At 45.0% G+C, this 19,546-nt stretch overlaps 1 pseudogene; it reads left to right on the top strand.

Annotated features, from left to right (window-relative positions):
* The first annotated feature begins 1,230 nt into the window (after positions 1 to 1,230).
* On the top strand, positions 1,231 to 17,772 carry LOC136452942 (probable glutamate carboxypeptidase LAMP1; annotated as a pseudogene).
* Positions 17,773 to 19,546: the final 1,774 nt, after the last annotated feature.

The raw sequence follows: 19,546 nt of genomic DNA, 5'->3' as shown, positions 1-19,546 counted from the left end.
TTTCACCCCTCTTAATAGTATGGCTATTGAACCTAAATGTGATCACACTCTCTAAGTATCTTGATCACCAAAACAAAATAGCTCCTACTATTTATACCTTTGCCTTGAGCCTTTTGTTTTTCTCTTTCTTCTTTTCAAGTCCAAGCAATTGATCATCACCATGGCATCACCATCGTCATGTCATGATCTTCATTTGCTTCGCCACTTGGAATGTGCTACCTATCTCATGATCACTTGATAAACTAGGTTAGCACTTAGGGTTTTATCAATTCACCAAAATCATACTAGAGCTTTTAGACAAGCCATTAAATCAACAAGAAACATCGTGTTACTAAATCAACTAAAAAATCATGTTTATTTCTTAATATAAGTTATGTTGGACCGAAACATCAATTATTTGAGTTCAACTAAATATATATTTAATTATTTATTTTTGAAGTTCTATGTTCACTAATCTATCAATAATTTGATTTTCAGTTACGACAAATGTGTGAAGAGTCATTACTCATGATATGCATACATATATTTATGCATAATTATTGGATGCAACTATTAGAACTTAGCGTCTGCTATCCGCGATTTGCTATGTAGACATCAATTCGCTACAAACACGATGTCCGCTATTTATTACCTTAGGTTGGGTCCCAATTCCCAAACTGCTGTTATCGGAGAGGCTGTGTACAAAACATTCGGAGCATCCGACTTACTACTCTATCTACCCAAAAGGAAATCCCTCCGTTCAAAAACCTTATATGTTTGGATGAAGTGGCGTTTCGAGGTACATAACTTTTATTATGCATCTAGGTATACGCTATGTCTAGATACATTATCTAGAAAAGTCAAAACATCTCATAATTCGTAACGATGGAAGTACATGATAAATTAAGCAATACTAACTTAATAATATCGGTGCATTTTTAATTAAATTTGATAACTTGTAACCATTTTAATTTAACTATACCTATAATAGCTTTCTACGAAAGAAAAGTTTGTAAGCACGATAGACAAACAACAAGCCTGTGGTTGGGTTTAACATAATGATGTTGCTACAATTTGAACATAAGATCCTCTACAAAAAGTACAAAGGCCGCCGCCCCCCCCCCCCCCCCCGAGGAAACAAAGTTCGTTTTGACGATAATTGAAGCACTGACCTATCGAGCATTTCCCTAATCACTTCCCACCTCCTGAGTAGTCCTGACTCCTAAGGTCGAGCTCTCGAGTGCGAGCGCCATGGCCACGCCTCACGGTGGCAAATAGCGGCAGCCGCTCCTCCACTCTCCCATGCCCAGAGCCGCCAATGGTGGCGGCGCAGCCGGGAGGCGCAGGTTCCTCTCGTTCCTCGCCATCACGGTAGCTCTTGTCGCGTCCTACCACCTCCTCGTGCCAACCAATTGATCATACTACCACGCGTTATTCCTCACCCTCAGTTCCAACGCCACCATGGTCGCCCACCTCCGCGTGCTCACCCTCCGCCCCCATGTCGCTGGCATCGAGGCCAATGCGGCCGCCACCCGCTACGTGCTCTACGTGTTCTCCTCCCTCTCCTTCCCAGCGCATATCACCCTCTTACTCAGTGCTCCTCTCCTACCTCGTCTACTGCTCCCTCTCCCTCGCCGTGGTGCCCGGCCTTGCCTCTAGGCCATTCTCCTTGGTGCAAGAGACCTATGAAGGCAACCCGTACGCCGAGGCCACAGCAGAGGTCCTCCCGACGTACTTCGCCTACTCGAGATCTGGCTCCATCACCACCGAGGTCGTCTACGCCAACTATGGCCACAATGAGGATTATGCCTACCTCGCCTCCCATGGGGTCGATGTTGCGGGCAAGGTCGCGCTCGTGCGGTACGGTGACATCCACTGCGAGGACATGGTGCGGAACACGCGCGCCATGGGGCGCCACCGCTGCTATTGTGTACACCGATGCCAAGGACTTCGGTGGGAGCACGGAGAAGGGGGAGAAGCGCAAGTGGTTCCCCGACGCACGGTGGCTGCCACCGACAAGCGTGTAGGTCAGGACCCTGCACTACGGGAACGGTGACCCGACCATGTCGTTGTGGCCATCGTGCGCGGCTAGGGACGACTACGAGCGGCTGAGCATGGAGGAGCTAGATGGCAGCGAGGTGATGTCGGGCATCCCGGCACTGCCGGTGTCGGCCAGGGATAGGGAGATGTCCACACCCTTGGCCACCGGCGATCATCGTCGATGTGAACACGCAAGAAGAATTAGTGACGAGGATGCCGGCGGGGTAAACCCCTCTGCCTTGGCTGTGTTTGATTTCTGATGAATGTCTTAGTCGCTACCATAAACAGTGCGGCACTTATGTGCTCTTACAGAGAGACTAGCCATCAGGGCCCACAAGATAGTGTATCACTGGAAAATGTAAATAGACTTATACGCTAACTGTTTACATGACACGGCTTCCTTCCATGGCCACCTACTCACTGTATGTCGTCCAGCATGACATCTTCCCCCCCTTGAGGTGCCGCTTGTCCCCAAGCCGCGCATCTGGGAATCTCTTCTTGAGCACATTGTAATCTTCCCAAGTCGTAGCTCAAGAAATCTGCGGTGGACGCACTGGGCATTCTGGCAAGCTACAAGCACGGTCCACGGAGGAAAAAGAGGTGAAGAAGGCATTGATCAGCTTTGTCCTCATGCTATGTGAGGACTCCCGCTTCCAGCTCGTCCGTTCCGACATAGGTAAAGCTTGGGAGAAGAGAGGCATCGTTGGCAGCACCGGCGTCGAGCTCACCATAAAATGGAATACAATCTCCCGCGCCTTGCTTCGGTGGAGCAAGATGAAGAAATGGAACTCCAAAGAAGCCAAAGAAATCGAGAAATTAGGGAATCCAAAGATGAAGAACCCAGCGGCCGCGGCCGCGAATGTCTACTAGGCCTTGATAAAATAAGAATAAAAGATCTGTTAAGTGTTCAGGACGGATGCATATGCAGTAGAGTCCACGCTCGTCCTCAGATCACATAACCTGCACCTCGTGGGGGTTGGGGGCTTATGCCCCCTACTGCTGCTGATTCCATAGAGCCCTTTAGAGTCTCTCCAAGAATTTTTTCTATAATTGCTTTGAGGAGAAGAGGGCAAGATGAACTACCATCCTAGATCCATCATTGATCGTCTCCGTTTCCAGCGCCCACTTGCAGCTCGTTGGTGCAGACGTAACTGAAGCATGGGAGAATGGAGGCACCGTTGGCAGCATCAGTGTTGACCTCACAGTTAAATGGATGGAATACAATCTCCTGCAAGAATTATGGGAATCCAAAGATGAATGCAGCGGCCGTGGCTGAGGCCGCTAATGTGTTCTGCATACTTTAGGTTTCAGGGTGCTTATCAGTTACCAAATAGCTGGCCAACCCTGCGTCTTCTATTGACTACCTAATTGCTTGATACTTATTGTTTGGTCATGATAAAAAATGATTATAAATAATCTTATCATGAATGTCTGAACACACGGAAAAAACTTATTATTCCTTTATGTTGCCCTCAAATTCTTCTTTTTTTCAAACGCAGCCATGCATGAATGCGAATACGAGCATAAACAGCTGTGCGAGTGCGGTCTGTACAACTTCGACGGTCCCCGTTGCAGAACGCCCCCACGTAGCGATGCTTTGGTTCATCGGACGACTGTTTAGCGGTGTCCCATCATGTCCTGCCGCCGATCGGCTATCAAGCCGTGGCAGGTTTACGCGTCCCCTGTAGAACCTCGCTCGGTTCGTACTTCGCAGCCCTGCTCTATTTTTTTTTTTTTGAGAGGACGCAGCCCCGTTCTTGGTCTTATCTTTGTGACATTTGGGCATGGTGGGCCTTAAGTCCCGTCCGTGCCTGGCCCATCCGCATTTTGCACGCGTCTCGGTCACGTCCCTCAAGGCTGAAGCATGCCATGTTCGCCAAATACAGTTAATTTTTTACATAATGGAAAGTTCCCAGTAAAAAAAAGAGACATACAGACTACCAAATTTACTATTTATTGGCCCGGTTCGCTTCTCTTATAGTCTGTCTTTTTCAGCTTGTTTTTTTAGCCGGAACAGTATTTTTCTCTCACAACAAATCAGACGGAACAGTGTTTCGGCTTGTTTTTTCAGCGAAGCGAACGGGCCACAGGGTGTTTGGAGCTGCTCCGCTCCGCTCCAGCTTCGCATTGCCAAACATCCTCCAGCTCCAGGAACTCCGCTTCACAAAAAAAGGCGGAGCTGGAGGCCAACTCCACGTTTTTCATAAAGCACCTCCAGTTTTTGAAGTTTTATACTCCCACATAGAGTTGTGGGATAATTACCCCAATTGCCACTCAGTAATGAACCCATCCGCTAGACCATTTTATTTTTCGTTGCCTTTCGTAAGGAGTTGTGCGGCTACTCTGTTCACTTGTTTTGGTTCCGATTGTTTTTCTGGAGAATACAACTGTAGTTTTTCCTCAACGACAAGCAACAGCAGGCCGACAATTGCAGCTTGATCAATTGCTCGTTGTTGTTTTGATTAGTACTCATGATGTTCATCTTTGCTGCACAGCAATCACTGCGGCTAGACCATTTCATTTTTCTCTCTTAATGTTCTATCATTTGTTTTCTATTTTTGTTAGAAAATATCAAGTGCATTTTCAATCAGGGGCAAAATGGACTATATGCATGGAAACAATCCATTTCTGGAGCTGGAGCAGAGCTGTGTGCTAAACAGTACCACCGGCTCCACAAACTCCACGGTGGAGCCGCTCCATGTTGGAGTTCGTGGAGCAGAGCTGAAAAAACGGGAGCGGGGTAGTGCCAAACACCCCTTTGGGACTGCTCTACAAACTTTGCTCCACAGACTCCACCGTGGAGCAGCTCCACATACTCCACCGTGGTGCAGCTCCACAAAAAAACTAGTTTGTGGAGCATCTCTTTAGGTGCTCTCACAACTCCACCCTTTTTTTCTCGAGCAGAGTGCGTGGAGCTGAAACCATTTGGCTAAAAAAAATGGAACGAATCCAAAAAAAACGTGAAGCAGAGCAGTCCTAAACACCCCTTAAAAAGTAAACAAAAGAGATTTAATATTATTGAACAATACTGAATTTAGAAGGTCATCCATGGAAAGTAGATAATTGCATTGCTCTAGTTTCTAGAGGTTGGCATGTCGAAAATCTTTATGGTCATTAGCACGCTGCAATACAGCCTAAATTCGAAGCTAGTGCATCACTCTACAAAGTACTAGTTGCAAAAACGTTTTGTTTAGTCATTGGCCCGGTTCCTCTAGCTCATGAGTCGTACTGTTTCAGTGAAAGAACATTGTTTTTCTCTCATAACAAATCAACGAATAGTACTTTCAACCATGGCTTTTCAGCGAAGCGAACAGGACCATTATTGAACAGAAAACCATTCCTACAAAGCTAAAATGTTCAGAGAATTGCTGCAACTCCTGTCAATAATAAAAGTCTAAGATTCCGACCCCTTACTTAGGCTTTGTTCGCTTGAACTTATCAGCCATACCGTTTCAGTGAAATAACAGTGTTTTTCTCTCACAACAAATCGACATCAGCATCAGTTGTTTTTTCAGCCTACCGAACAGACCCTTAGATGGTTGGACCAAGAATGAAACAAATGATTTGTACTCTATGGAGGTTGAATGCCTAAAAGGCTAAAACAAAAGCATATGTCACAAGGCTTTGGAATAGTGATATTTTTTAAAAAGATATTGGATAATCACTGACTTGCTGCCACACTTTCCTATCTCCATTCCCTGATTAGTGGACCCATTGTTTCTAAAAACTAATTAATGACAATAAAAGGTCCTAATGGCTAGAGAAGGGTGAATAGCCTATTAAAAATTCTACAACAACACTTAACAAACCGGTTAGACAACTATGAGGCGAAGCAAGTGTTACGCTGGCATTATGAGGCGAAGCAAGTATTGCGCTAGCCTACTAAAATAGCAAATCACCTACCACAATTCTAGTTTATATAGTTTCTATCCACACAATAGCTATGACACTACACTAAGTTAGTGTGCTCTCAAAAGCTAACTAAAGAGCCACACTAACCAAACTAACAAGCTCTCACAACTAGCTGCACTAAAGAGTTTGACAACTAGTTTACGGTAATATAAAGAGAGTGAGCAAGAAGGTTATACCGCCGTGTCGAGGAAGGAGCCAATCAATCACAAGAATGAATAACAATGAAAACCAATCACCTCGGAATCAAATGATGACACAATTATTATTTTTTACCGAGGTTCACTTGCTTGCCGGCAAGCTAGTCCTCGTTGTGGCGATTCACCCACTTGGAGGTTCACGAGCTAATTGGCATCACACGCCAAACCCTCAATAGGGTGCCGCACAACCAATACAAGATGAGGATCACACAAGCCACGAGCAATCCACTAGAGTACCTTTTGGCTCTCCACTGGGGAAAGATCAAGAACCCCTCACAATCACCACGATCAGAGCCGGAGACAATCACCACTCTCCGCTCGACGATCCTCGCTGCTCCAAGCCGTCTAGGTGGCGGCAACCACCAAGAGTAACAAGCGAATCCCGCAGCGAAACACGAACACCAAGTGCCTCTAGATACAAACACTCAAGCAATGCACTTGGATTCTCTCTCAATCTTACAAAGATGATGAATCAATGATGGACATGAGTGGGAGGGCTTTGGCTAAGCTCACAAGATTGTTATGTCAATGCAAATGGCCAAGAGAGTGAGCTTGAGCCGGCTATGGGGCTTAAATAGAAGCCCCCACGAAATAGAGTCGTTGTACCTCTTCACTGGGCACAACACGGGGTGACCGAATGCTCCGGTCATATTGACCGAACGTTGGACCTCAGCGTCCGGTCACGCGATGTGTGCCACGTGTCCCTCTCTTCAAATGTTGATCGCCCGATCTCAACGATCAAGTGACGACCGGACGCAGCAGCTCAAAGTGACCGGACGCTGAACCCTAGCGTCCGGTCGTTTCCAGTAAGCATCCAGAGATGACTTTTCACGACTGGACACAGCCAGTGCCCGGTCAGCCACCTTCAACACTGTGTGTTGCCACATCAGCAGGATCGAACGCAGGCATCCAGCATCCGGTCAGTTTGTGACTCAGCATCCGATCAGAGACTGATGTTGCGCGTCCTCTGCTGCCACTAACTGGACGCACCGGTCCAACCGAGACTAGCGTTCGGTCACTTACAGTGACCTCTGACTTTTCTGTCTAGGACGCCGGTGAAGTTCCTAACCCTTGCTCAAATGTGCCAACCATCAAGTGTATCACCTTGTGCACATGTGTTAGCATATTTTCATAAACATTTTCAAGGGTGTTAGCACTCCACTAGATCCTAAATGCATATGCAATGAGTTAGAGCATCTAATGGCACTTTGATAACCGCATTCCGATATGAGTTTCACCCCTCTTAATAGTATGGCTATTGAACCTAAATGTGATCACACTCTCTAAGTATCTTGATCACCAAAACAAAATAGCTCCTACTATTTATACCTTTGCCTTGAGCCTTTTGTTTTTCTCTTTCTTCTTTTCAAGTCCAAGCAATTGATCATCACCATGGCATCACCATCGTCATGTCATGATCTTCATTTGCTTCGCCACTTGGAATGTGCTACCTATCTCATGATCACTTGATAAACTAGGTTAGCACTTAGGGTTTTATCAATTCACCAAAATCATACTAGAGCTTTTAGACAAGCCATTAAATCAACAAGAAACATCGTGTTACTAAATCAACTAAAAAATCATGTTTATTTCTTAATATAAGTTATGTTGGACCGAAACATCAATTATTTGAGTTCAACTAAATATATATTTAATTATTTATTTTTGAAGTTCTATGTTCACTAATCTATCAATAATTTGATTTTCAGTTACGACAAATGTGTGAAGAGTCATTACTCATGATATGCATACATATATTTATGCATAATTATTGGATGCAACTATTAGAACTTAGCGTCTGCTATCCGCGATTTGCTATGTAGACATCAATTCGCTACAAACACGATGTCCGCTATTTATTACCTTAGGTTGGGTCCCAATTCCCAAACTGCTGTTATCGGAGAGGCTGTGTACAAAACATTCGGAGCATCCGACTTACTACTCTATCTACCCAAAAGGAAATCCCTCCGTTCAAAAACCTTATATGTTTGGATGAAGTGGCGTTTCGAGGTACATAACTTTTATTATGCATCTAGGTATACGCTATGTCTAGATACATTATCTAGAAAAGTCAAAACATCTCATAATTCGTAACGATGGAAGTACATGATAAATTAAGCAATACTAACTTAATAATATCGGTGCATTTTTAATTAAATTTGATAACTTGTAACCATTTTAATTTAACTATACCTATAATAGCTTTCTACGAAAGAAAAGTTTGTAAGCACGATAGACAAACAACAAGCCTGTGGTTGGGTTTAACATAATGATGTTGCTACAATTTGAACATAAGATCCTCTACAAAAAGTACAAAGGCCGCCGCCCCCCCCCCCCCCCCGAGGAAACAAAGTTCGTTTTGACGATAATTGAAGCACTGACCTATCGAGCATTTCCCTAATCACTTCCCACCTCCTGAGTAGTCCTGACTCCTAAGGTCGAGCTCTCGAGTGCGAGCGCCATGGCCACGCCTCACGGTGGCAAATAGCGGCAGCCGCTCCTCCACTCTCCCATGCCCAGAGCCGCCAATGGTGGCGGCGCAGCCGGGAGGCGCAGGTTCCTCTCGTTCCTCGCCATCACGGTAGCTCTTGTCGCGTCCTACCACCTCCTCGTGCCAACCAATTGATCATACTACCACGCGTTATTCCTCACCCTCAGTTCCAACGCCACCATGGTCGCCCACCTCCGCGTGCTCACCCTCCGCCCCCATGTCGCTGGCATCGAGGCCAATGCGGCCGCCACCCGCTACGTGCTCTACGTGTTCTCCTCCCTCTCCTTCCCAGCGCATATCACCCTCTTACTCAGTGCTCCTCTCCTACCTCGTCTACTGCTCCCTCTCCCTCGCCGTGGTGCCCGGCCTTGCCTCTAGGCCATTCTCCTTGGTGCAAGAGACCTATGAAGGCAACCCGTACGCCGAGGCCACAGCAGAGGTCCTCCCGACGTACTTCGCCTACTCGAGATCTGGCTCCATCACCACCGAGGTCGTCTACGCCAACTATGGCCACAATGAGGATTATGCCTACCTCGCCTCCCATGGGGTCGATGTTGCGGGCAAGGTCGCGCTCGTGCGGTACGGTGACATCCACTGCGAGGACATGGTGCGGAACACGCGCGCCATGGGCGCCACCGCTGCTATTGTGTACACCGATGCCAAGGACTTCGGTGGGAGCACGGAGAAGGGGGAGAAGCGCAAGTGGTTCCCCGACGCACGGTGGCTGCCACCGACAAGCGTGTAGGTCAGGACCCTGCACTACGGGAACGGTGACCCGACCATGTCGTTGTGGCCATCGTGCGCGGCTAGGGACGACTACGAGCGGCTGAGCATGGAGGAGCTAGATGGCAGCGAGGTGATGTCGGGCATCCCGGCACTGCCGGTGTCGGCCAGGGATAGGGAGATGTCACACCCTTGGCCACCGGCGATCATCGTCGATGTGAACACGCAAGAAGAATTAGTGACGAGGATGCCGGCGGGGTAAACCCCTCTGCCTTGGCTGTGTTTGATTTCTGATGAATGTCTTAGTCGCTACCATAAACAGTGCGGCACTTATGTGCTCTTACAGAGAGACTAGCCATCAGGGCCCACAAGATAGTGTATCACTGGAAAATGTAAATAGACTTATACGCTAACTGTTTACATGACACGGCTTCCTTCCATGGCCACCTACTCACTGTATGTCGTCCAGCATGACATCTTCCCCCCCTTGAGGTGCCGCTTGTCCCCAAGCCGGCGCATCTGGGAATCTCTTCTTGAGCACATTGTAATCTTCCCAAGTCGTAGCTGATGGTGGAAGGCCAGTCTAGGTGACCTTGACTTGAGGAATCGCCGTGTTGCCTTTCTTGACCAATCGGCGCTCTAGGGCTTTAGGCTTGGCCGCTGTAGCTTCTAAGTCGGTAGTGACTGGAAGGGTATCATATATAGGAGTATAGTCTGCAATGAAAGGCTTTAGCTGAGAAATGTGAAAACAGGATGAAATAAAGATCCTTCTAGCAATTCAAGCCGATAGGCCACATTTCCAATGCGCTCCTGTACTGTATATGGTCCGAAGTACTTGTAAGCTAGCTTTGGAAAGGGTCTGTTAGCCATAGAGGATTGTGTGTATGGCTAGAGTTTCAGCAACACCTGATCGCCAATAGAGAAATGATAATCCTGCCTCTTCTGATCTGCCAGCAATTTCATATGATTATGTGCTTTGGCTAGATTTGTCTTTAGGGCTTCTAAGTGCAATTCCCTGTTTTCAATGATCTCAGTGATGGTGGTTGATGTTGAAGCTGGGACATTAGGAACTGCCCCCACATTAGGTTCGTAGCCATACAGAGCCTTAAAAGGTGAGCATCCCAGTGCAGTATGATAGGATGAATTGTACCACAGTTCCGCTAATGACAACCATTAAGTCCAAGCTTTTGGGGAGTCTTACACAGAGCATCGGAGATACATTTCCAAACATTGGTTGACTCTTTTAGTCTGTCCATCTATTTGGGGATGGTAGGCAGTGCTGAGTTGGAGGTTGACTTTATACAACTTAAACAACTCTTTCCAAAAGTGACTGAGAAATATAGTGTCCCTGTCAGTGACTATTATACTTGGTAAGCCATGTAGTTTGACTACATTGTCCATGAAAAGCTATGCAATAGTTGCTGCAGTGTATGGGTGTTTGACTGGTAGAAAATGGGCAAATTTAGTGAGCCTGTCGACCACCACCAAGATTACACTAAAGCCTTGGGATTTGGGTAAGCCTTCTATAAAGTCCCTGGACAAATCCCTCCATACACCTTCTGGAATTGGCAGGGGTTGGAGTAAGCCCAATGGATGATTGTTGGAGTGTTTAGATTGTTGATAGATAGAGCACTGTTTGATAAATGATTCCACATCCTGTTTCATATCTTTCCAAGCAAAATGCCTTTTAAGTCTGTGGTAGGTAGCAGCAATACCTGAGTGTCCTCCAAGAGCACTAGAATGATAGGCAGCAATGATTTTTGTTTGAAGTGCTGCATTTTGAGCAAACTAGACTTTGCCATGGTGCCTTATCAACCCTCTATCCAAACTGTAACCCTGGGCATCTAGACTGGAGATGGCTAACCTGGTCAGGAGTTGCTGGGCTTGAGGATCTGTGGTATAAGAATTAAGAACTTCCTGTATCCAAGCAGGTTGCACTGAAGACACAGCTTGTAATGACATGAGATGGGCTACTCTAGAGAGGGCATCAACTGCCACATTTTCTTTGCCTTATCTGTAGACAATCTTGAAATGCAGTCCTATTAGCCTTGTCATTGCTTTCCTCTGCATCTCAGAGTGTAGATTTTGTTCATTGAGATATGCTAGGGATTTGTGATCTGTTACTATAATAAACTCTTGCCTTTGTAAATAAGCTCTCCACATTTTCACTGCCATGATCAGAGCCAAGAACTCCTTTTCATATATGGATAATGCTTTATGTTTCTCTCCTAAGGCTTTGCTAAGATAAGCAATGGGTTGACCTTGCTGCATCAACACAGCTCCAATGCCATCATGGCAAGCATCTGTTTCATTTGTAAAGGGTTCTTGGAAGTTGGGCAAAGCCAGGACATGTGTTCTTATCATTGCCACTTTAACATTGTCAAATAATGACTGGGCTTTAGGAGGCCAAGTGAACTGTTTCAGTCTGAGCAAGTTGGTCAGTGGTTTGGTTAGGACTCCATAACCTTTTACAAACTGTCTGTAGTAGCCTGTAAGACCCATGAATGCTCTCAACTTTATGAATGAAGTAGGAGCTGGCCAGCGGAGCATAGCTGAGATCTTGTTTAGATCCATGGACATCCCTTCTGCTGATATAATGTGTCATAAATATTCCAAACGTGACTGTGCAAAAGAACATTTGCTCTCTTTGAGGAAAAGTCTATGTTTTCTCAATTCAGCTAAGACCTGCTGCAAATGATGTTTGTGGTCTTCCATAGTGGCACTAAAAATTAGGATGTCATCTAAGAAGACCAAAACAAATTTCCTAAGAAATGGCTACAAGATTTGATTCATGATGCACTGAAAAGTAGTAGGTGCATTTGTGAGTCCAAATGGCATCACCTTGAGCTGATAGTGGTCGTGATGAGTTTTGAATGTAGTTTTGTACTCATCCTTTGGATGCATTCTCACTTGATGATATCCTGACCTCATATCAAGCTTGGTGAAGAACTTAGCTCCATGCAATTCATCTAAGATTTCTTCAATGACTGGCATGGGAAATCTGTTTTTGATTATGATGTCATTCAATTTTCTATAGTCTATACAAAATCTCTAGGTGCCATCCTTCTTTTTGACCAAAAGGACTGGTGAAGCAAAGAGACTATGGCTGTGAGCTATCAAGCCAGCTTGTAAAAGCTCCTAGACTTGTCTCTCTATCTCAGTTTTGTGTAATGGTGAATAGTGGTAAGATTTAGAATTGATAGGAATAGATCCAGGCAAAAGTGGGATGGTATGGTCATAGGCTCTTTGGGGTGGTAAGGCTTTGGGATCAGTGAACACATCACTATAGGTTGAAAGAATGTCTAGAATTTTAGATTGTTGGGAAGTGTCACTAGGTGTGGATATGTTGGTTGCTGGTACATAGTCCAAAAGAACAAAAGCCCATATGTCATTGCCCTTGGTGGAGTTAAATACCTTAGTGGTCGAGATAGATTGAAGTTGTAGTGGGGGTTCTGTGATTCCTTTCAGCTTGATAGGTTTGCCCTCGACACAAAATTCTAGAGTTTTATGTTGCCAGTCACATTGCATTGGACTATTGGATTGAAGCCAATCAAAACCAAGGATGGCATCATATGGATGCATATCCAAGACCACCATATCAGTAGACAGTGTATGGCCTTGGCAATACCAGGACAACCCTTGTACCTTTCGGTTGGTGATCATCCATTCCCCATTTGCTAGCTTCACTTTTTTATCTTGGGTGGACACTATAGGTAACTTGGCCAGAGCAACAAACTGAGAGCTAATGAAGCTATGTGAGCTACCACTGTCCACAAGGATGAGCATCACTTTATCCAGAACTCTAGCTTTTAGCTTGATGCAGTTTGTGTTGTCCACACTGGAAATAGCATGCAATGACAGCTGGCAAAATTCCTCATGAAGTGTATCTTCGGCTGCCAGTTGATTGAGGACATCATCAGGCAGTTCTCTATCAAGGTCATTAATGACCAATGCATTAGCTTGAGGCTTGTTTCTCTTAGGACACACTTCTAGGTGGCCAGGTACAAATTTGTCACCACAATTGAAACAAAGGCCATTTGCCTTCCTGTAGTCCCTTAATTGGCTATCCTTCCACAGAGAAGAGGTTTGAGGTGCTGGCTTGTTTTCAATTCTTGGTGGCATGTATGGTTTTGGTTGACTGACATTTCTTTGATATCTAGCCTTGCTTTTGTCATGCACTCCCTGCTGAACCTTAGCAATGATTGAAGCCTTATGCACCGTTGTTGGCATTTGACTCTCTACTGTCCCTCTGATCTCTTTCTTGAGTCCTCTGATGTAATGAGGTGTGAAAAACATGTCATCATAATTAGGATTGTGCATGGTCACAACGAATTGCAAGGCTTGGAACTGGGTGGTGTATTCTTCCACTGTGCTAGTCTGCTTGAGGTCCAATAAGTCATTCATTGCTGTTCTAAAGTCATCGGCTCCAAACTCTTCTTCTACCACGACACAAAAATGATCCCAATCCTTGAAAGTATGGTTTTGTTTGTAAGCTTGGTACCACTTAGCAGCATTACCCTCAAAATGCAAATGCGTAGCTGTAATCCACATGCCATTTGGCAGCTGGTAAAGCTCAAAGTAACTCTGACAATTGTCCTTCCATATCTTGGGGTCTGTACCATCAAATTTGGAGGACTGCATTTTGGGCATAGCTTGGCTAGGTAATGTGTCTCTTTTCCCCATTCTTGGTGGTGGTCTCCTGATCTTGGAAGTTTCTGCCTTAACAGCTCCTTTATCCTTGGCAAAGACATTGTGAAATGATGCCTTCTCCTCAAACAACATGGATACCCCATCATCATCATCATATGCAGCCTCATTGTCAAATTGTCTCATGGTCAACTGTGCCACTGCTGCCCCATTGGCTTTGACTTGTTGAGCTATCATGTGTTGTTCAGCTGAGTAGTTATCCATGGCTGCCCCCCTGATATCCATCTGGGCTTTCATCTGTTGTTGAAGTTTCCCAATATCATTGACTCTGGTGAGCAACGGATCGAAGTGCTCCATGACCTGGTCCATGAACTGCTTCTCGTCGTCAACACTTCTGGCCATGGTGTCCAACAGAATCTAGGTCTGTTTCGATGGTTTAAGTGGAGCCATGGTGACTGATGGGCAGAATCCGAACCAACTCAGTGTAATCGGAGGAAGGGTTAGGGTTTGGTGAAAGTGATTTGGGATGCTGGGGTGGTGGAGATGGTGAGGTCCAGGTAGCCGACACCAAAGCCGTCACTGACCCAACTCAACCCAAAGGAGGGACCTCTGGGACCTCTCGTCGAACACCACACGGGTGTGACGGAGATCAACCCGCCCACCGGAATTACGAGCTGTAGATCGAAGTGACGGGATCGAGATGGTACCTGAGAGTGAACGACAGACTGCGATAATGAACAACGGATTGCTGTGATGGTGGAGGTGGGGTGGTGGTAGGGCGTCGGACCTCTAGATCCGCCGCTGGAGTCGCCAGAGTTGCGGTAGGGCGCGATGAGGAAGAGCGTCGCGCTCGTCACCCACGCCGAGGATAGATCGTCTCTGATACCACTTGTCACACCCTTGGCCGCCGGCGATCGCCGTCGACGTGAGCACGCAAGAAGAATCAGTGACGAGGACGCCGGCAGGGTAAACCCCTCTGCCTTGGCCGTGTTTGATTTCTGATGAATGTCTTAGTCGCTACAGTAAACGGTGCGGCACTTATGTGCTCTTACAGAGACTAGCCATCAGGGCCCACAAGACAGTGTATCACTAGAAAACGTAAATAGACTTATATGCTAACTGTTTACATGACACGGCTTCCTTCCATGCCCACCTGCTCACTGTATGTCGTCCGGCACGACAGGAGACGATCCTCAAGGCGATGGGCGGCGACATGGCTCCGCCGAAGTGGCAGGGCGGCGAGAGCGCGCCCGTGTACCGGCTCGGCCCTTGCCCGGCCGTGTTGAATCTCACCTACATTGTGAGTGCCTCAGTGACCAGCAATCATTATCTGCCGGGTAGTATTGTCTGAATTCAAGGACGAATTTATTGATTATTGACTTATACGATTTGCAGGGAAACGAGACTAGCAACCATCGAAAATGTGTTTGCGGTGATAGAAGGAAAAGAGGAGCCTGACAGGTAACTAGTCTCTCTATATTGTATAGATTTGCATAATTTTGGCTAACTGCAGCCTGCAAAATAGAACACAACACAAGGCACCGAATTGAACATGTCATATGCCCATTTGTTCGACTGAGTTCATGGTTCCTCAGTTCGCAGATTGATCAAATTTGCCAACAGTGAATTCAGCATTGTGGCACATGGGAATCGTGAAACCATAAAGATTAAATATTGTTTGACGTATTTGCAGATATGTGATCATAGGCAACCATCGTGATGCTTGGACGTTTGGAGCAATTGATCCTAACAGTGGAACGGCAGCCATGCTTGAGGTAAACTACTACTACTGAATATAGCATGCAAATCATACGACTATACGAGGCCATTTTGATGGCATATTCGACAATTTCAAGAAACTCTACTTCGAAAACCAAATTCTGAAGGCATCCAGTTTCCTCCCACTGTATAGATCGCGGAGAGGCTGTCCAAGCTACAAGCGAAAGGGTGGAGGCCTAGAAGAACAATAATCCTGTGTAGTTGGGACGCAGAAGAGTTTGCCCTGGTACCTCCTTGCTCACTGGTTTACATATCCTTCTCTGCAAGTCACATGCTCAGATTAACAGTGTCTCAGATAGGATCTACTGAATGGGCCGAGGAGAACATGGACACTCTAGCTTCGAGAGCTATAGCTTACCTGAACGTGGACATATCAGTGTTTGGTCCTGGGGGTCTTAGACCCCGTGCAACCCCTCAACTTGATGAATTGATCAGGGAAGCAAGTAAAATGGTATTCAAGCTCTACCCTGTTTCTATATTACAGTTTATGTAGACTCCCGTTTTACCTTCTCGTCATTTCTTTATTCGAAGGTACCAGATCCCGATGAACCATCTCAAACCTTGTATGACACCATGATGCGATATCATCCACCGGTATGTATGTTCAGCAGTGTTAAAGATGTTCTATAGCTCTGATCTGGTCCAAACAAGTGATGAAAAAGAGTGAGTGGATAAGAACTACTGTGGTACTTAAGTGAAAACATTTTTCTCCCCCAGATCACTAGAGTGGCTGGTGCTGGAACAGATTTTGCAGCATTTGTCCAGCATATAGGGGTCTCGTCACTCGACATGTCTTATGGACTGTGTAAGTGAAACTGATTTGAAGCATTAAAATCGACACCTCTCTGTTTTATCGCTTCAGTGTCGTGACAAATGAATCCACAAGATTTTTTTTTAAAACGCAATGAATTCACAAGATTGGGATGTGGGAACCATGTTGGAAACATGGCTTTTCATTACCAATAGCCACTAGGAGTATTACTTATCTAGCATTTGATGTAACACAATTTGAAGTTGAAGAATACCCTGTTTACCACTCGCTGTATGATGATTATGTTTGGGTGGAGAGATTTGGAGACCCCTTGTTCCACAGGCATGTTGCAGGTACTGAACCATCTATTTTTAAAGAAAGCTTTCAAGTTTATCCCAAGTGCATGCAAATCAATTTTCCTTGCATAATTATCCAGTGGCCAGCGTTTGGGGTTTGATTGCACTGAAACTTGCTGACGACGAGATCATACCCTTCAATTACGTCTCTTATGCGTCCGAGCTGGAGGTACCACTTATTCACATTTGATGTACACAATTCGCTTCTTGTTTATTGGTATCCTTGTGTTTATGAATCATGAGACATGAAAGAGTTGTGTCATCTTGTTGACTGCAGGAGTGCACAAAAGATATCGTAGATAAATGTAAAGGATTTCCTGTCAGTTTCTCTCCTTTGCAGAAGTCCATCAAGCAGCTCGAGAGTGCTGCCACCAAAATTTACAAAGAGAAGAAAGTAAGACATGACGTGTTTGACACCCAGATGTGTAACTTGCAAATTATAACTTTTAACACCTCATTTCTGGTATGTAGTTGCTGCAAGCAGAAAACTGGAGCCTAAAGACAAGGCAGTACACACTGAAAGTCAGGGAGATGAACGACCGGTTGATGATGGCCGAACGAGCGTTCACCAACCGAGGACTCACCGGGACACCATGGTACAAGCATATGGTGAGTACAGTAGAGCTCTAGAAATAGCGTTTTGACGTGCGCTTTTGAACAGTGAAGCTGACAGTGACAAAAACATTTCACTTCTTTTGTCCTTTTGCAGTTATATGCATCATCGGATCAAGACGACTGGGGGACTAAAGCCTTCCCTGGTATCGTCTCGGGCTCTCGGCCATGGACAAGGCTAAGAAGTCCAACACAACTGAGACATGGCGATCGCTGCAGCATGAGATTTACAGGGTTGCAAGGGCTGTGTCCAAGGCTTCTGCAGTCCTGGATGGTTTGTCTTAAAATCCGACTTGTTTAGCTTCTTTTTTCAGTCAGAATAATATTTTTTTCTCACAACAATATAGTCGGAACAGTGTTTTAACTTGTTTTTTTAGCCAAATTCAGCCAAGCTAACGGGGGTAGACGGAGGGTCGCTATCTGTCTAGAATTCATGAAGAGGCTGGTTGCACGCAAAAGATTCCGAAGGCAACATGTGCAAGTCGACCCAATAATTTTGTATAGAATCACTAGCTCTCCTGTGCATTTTCACTGTGTCTGACTGGCAGCGGGATAAACAAGCACACAAAATAGTAGTAAACTAACATGATATGAAATGCAGAGGTAGACGGAGGGTCGCTATCTGTCTAGAATTCATGAAGAGGTAGGTTGCACGCAAAAGATTCCGAAGGCAACATGTGCAAGTCGACCCAATAATTTTGTATAGAATCACTAGCTCTCCTGTGCATTTTCACTGTGTCTGACTGGCAGCGGGATAAACAAGCACACAAAATAGTTTCGGCACAGATTAACTTCGCTAGCAGAGCTGTTTTTTTTTTTTTTTGAAAACGGCTTAATGAGCAACTTTGTAGATGAAGCTGAGCTATTTTAGAAAATTTATTTGGCAAAACAGCTTCATGCATGAATGTGAGAGAGAAATGAGGGTGGGAGCTAAGATAAGCTATTTTTTTCAGCTTTATCTCAACTCATGTCTTTGTGAGAGGATGAGAAAAACAACTTCATGAGTAAATCTGTTTTGAAAACGAGTGTTTGACAAATAAAATAGCTCAGAACAGCTCAGGCAGCTATTATGAGCTGCCCTAAGGCAACATCTGGCTGCCACCTGCCTGTTAGCTTGCCGATCCCGTTTCCTTTTTTTTAAAATAAGGTTTCTGTTTCCTTTATGCTACCAATTTATGTAGCATGTGCTCACGTGCTTAAAAAATATTATCGTTCTCCATGTCAACACCTCGCAATGGAAAACCTCAAACAAACCGGAAACTCGGAAGGATGGGACCTTTGCCTTTTACTTGTTTTCATGCTCTCGCTTTCTTTCTTCACTCTGTTTTGCATCATGATTCATGCCATCTCATCTTCATGGCCTTCGTGTAGGCAGCTCGAGTTTTGTACTGTGGACTATACTTAACCTTTCATCTTACATGAAAACATTAGTGATTAGTCTACAAATGTTATCGTTAATTATCAAAATCCAAACGGGACTTTTAGCTTGCTATATCATTATTAATCCTATCGTCGAATTGGCAAGTACATTTACCACATTAGCAATGTTTGGACCATTTATGCACCGATTTGCTGAGTATTTCACTTATTTGAGTAGTTTACAAGTTTTTGGACCAATTTGCATCCACATTGTTGTATGGTCGATTCACACAAGTTACTCTTTACGTGGTTTTAAATAGCCCACCATGGCATCGCTATAGCTTTTTTAAGGCCTACCACAGAAAAGTCAGGCTGAAAAGTACTGTTCACTGATTTATTGTAAGAGAAAAACAATGTTTCATGGTTGATAAGCTAGTCTGGTAAGTTCGAGCGAACAAGGCCAATCTCATATAATCCTAAGAGACGCGAATAGCTCATATGAACGCTTTACCTTCATTAAACACCATCATTTGGCATAGCCAATAGCTCATATAATCCTAAGAGAAGCGAATATTCATTCTTTGCTCTAGAGTACTCAAATCTATGTCTCTCCCTTGTGTTCTTTACTTATAATAAATAATGCAATGAATTATTGAATTGTTGTTGAGTTTTTTTATTGTTGAATGTTGAATGAATATGA

This window comes from Miscanthus floridulus, chromosome 5 (genome assembly GCF_019320115.1).
Source record: "Miscanthus floridulus cultivar M001 chromosome 5, ASM1932011v1, whole genome shotgun sequence".
Taxonomy (NCBI): Eukaryota; Viridiplantae; Streptophyta; class Magnoliopsida; order Poales; family Poaceae; genus Miscanthus; species Miscanthus floridulus.
The sequence above is the reverse complement of the archived record's forward strand: the minus strand, read 5'-3'. Positions and strand labels throughout refer to the sequence as shown.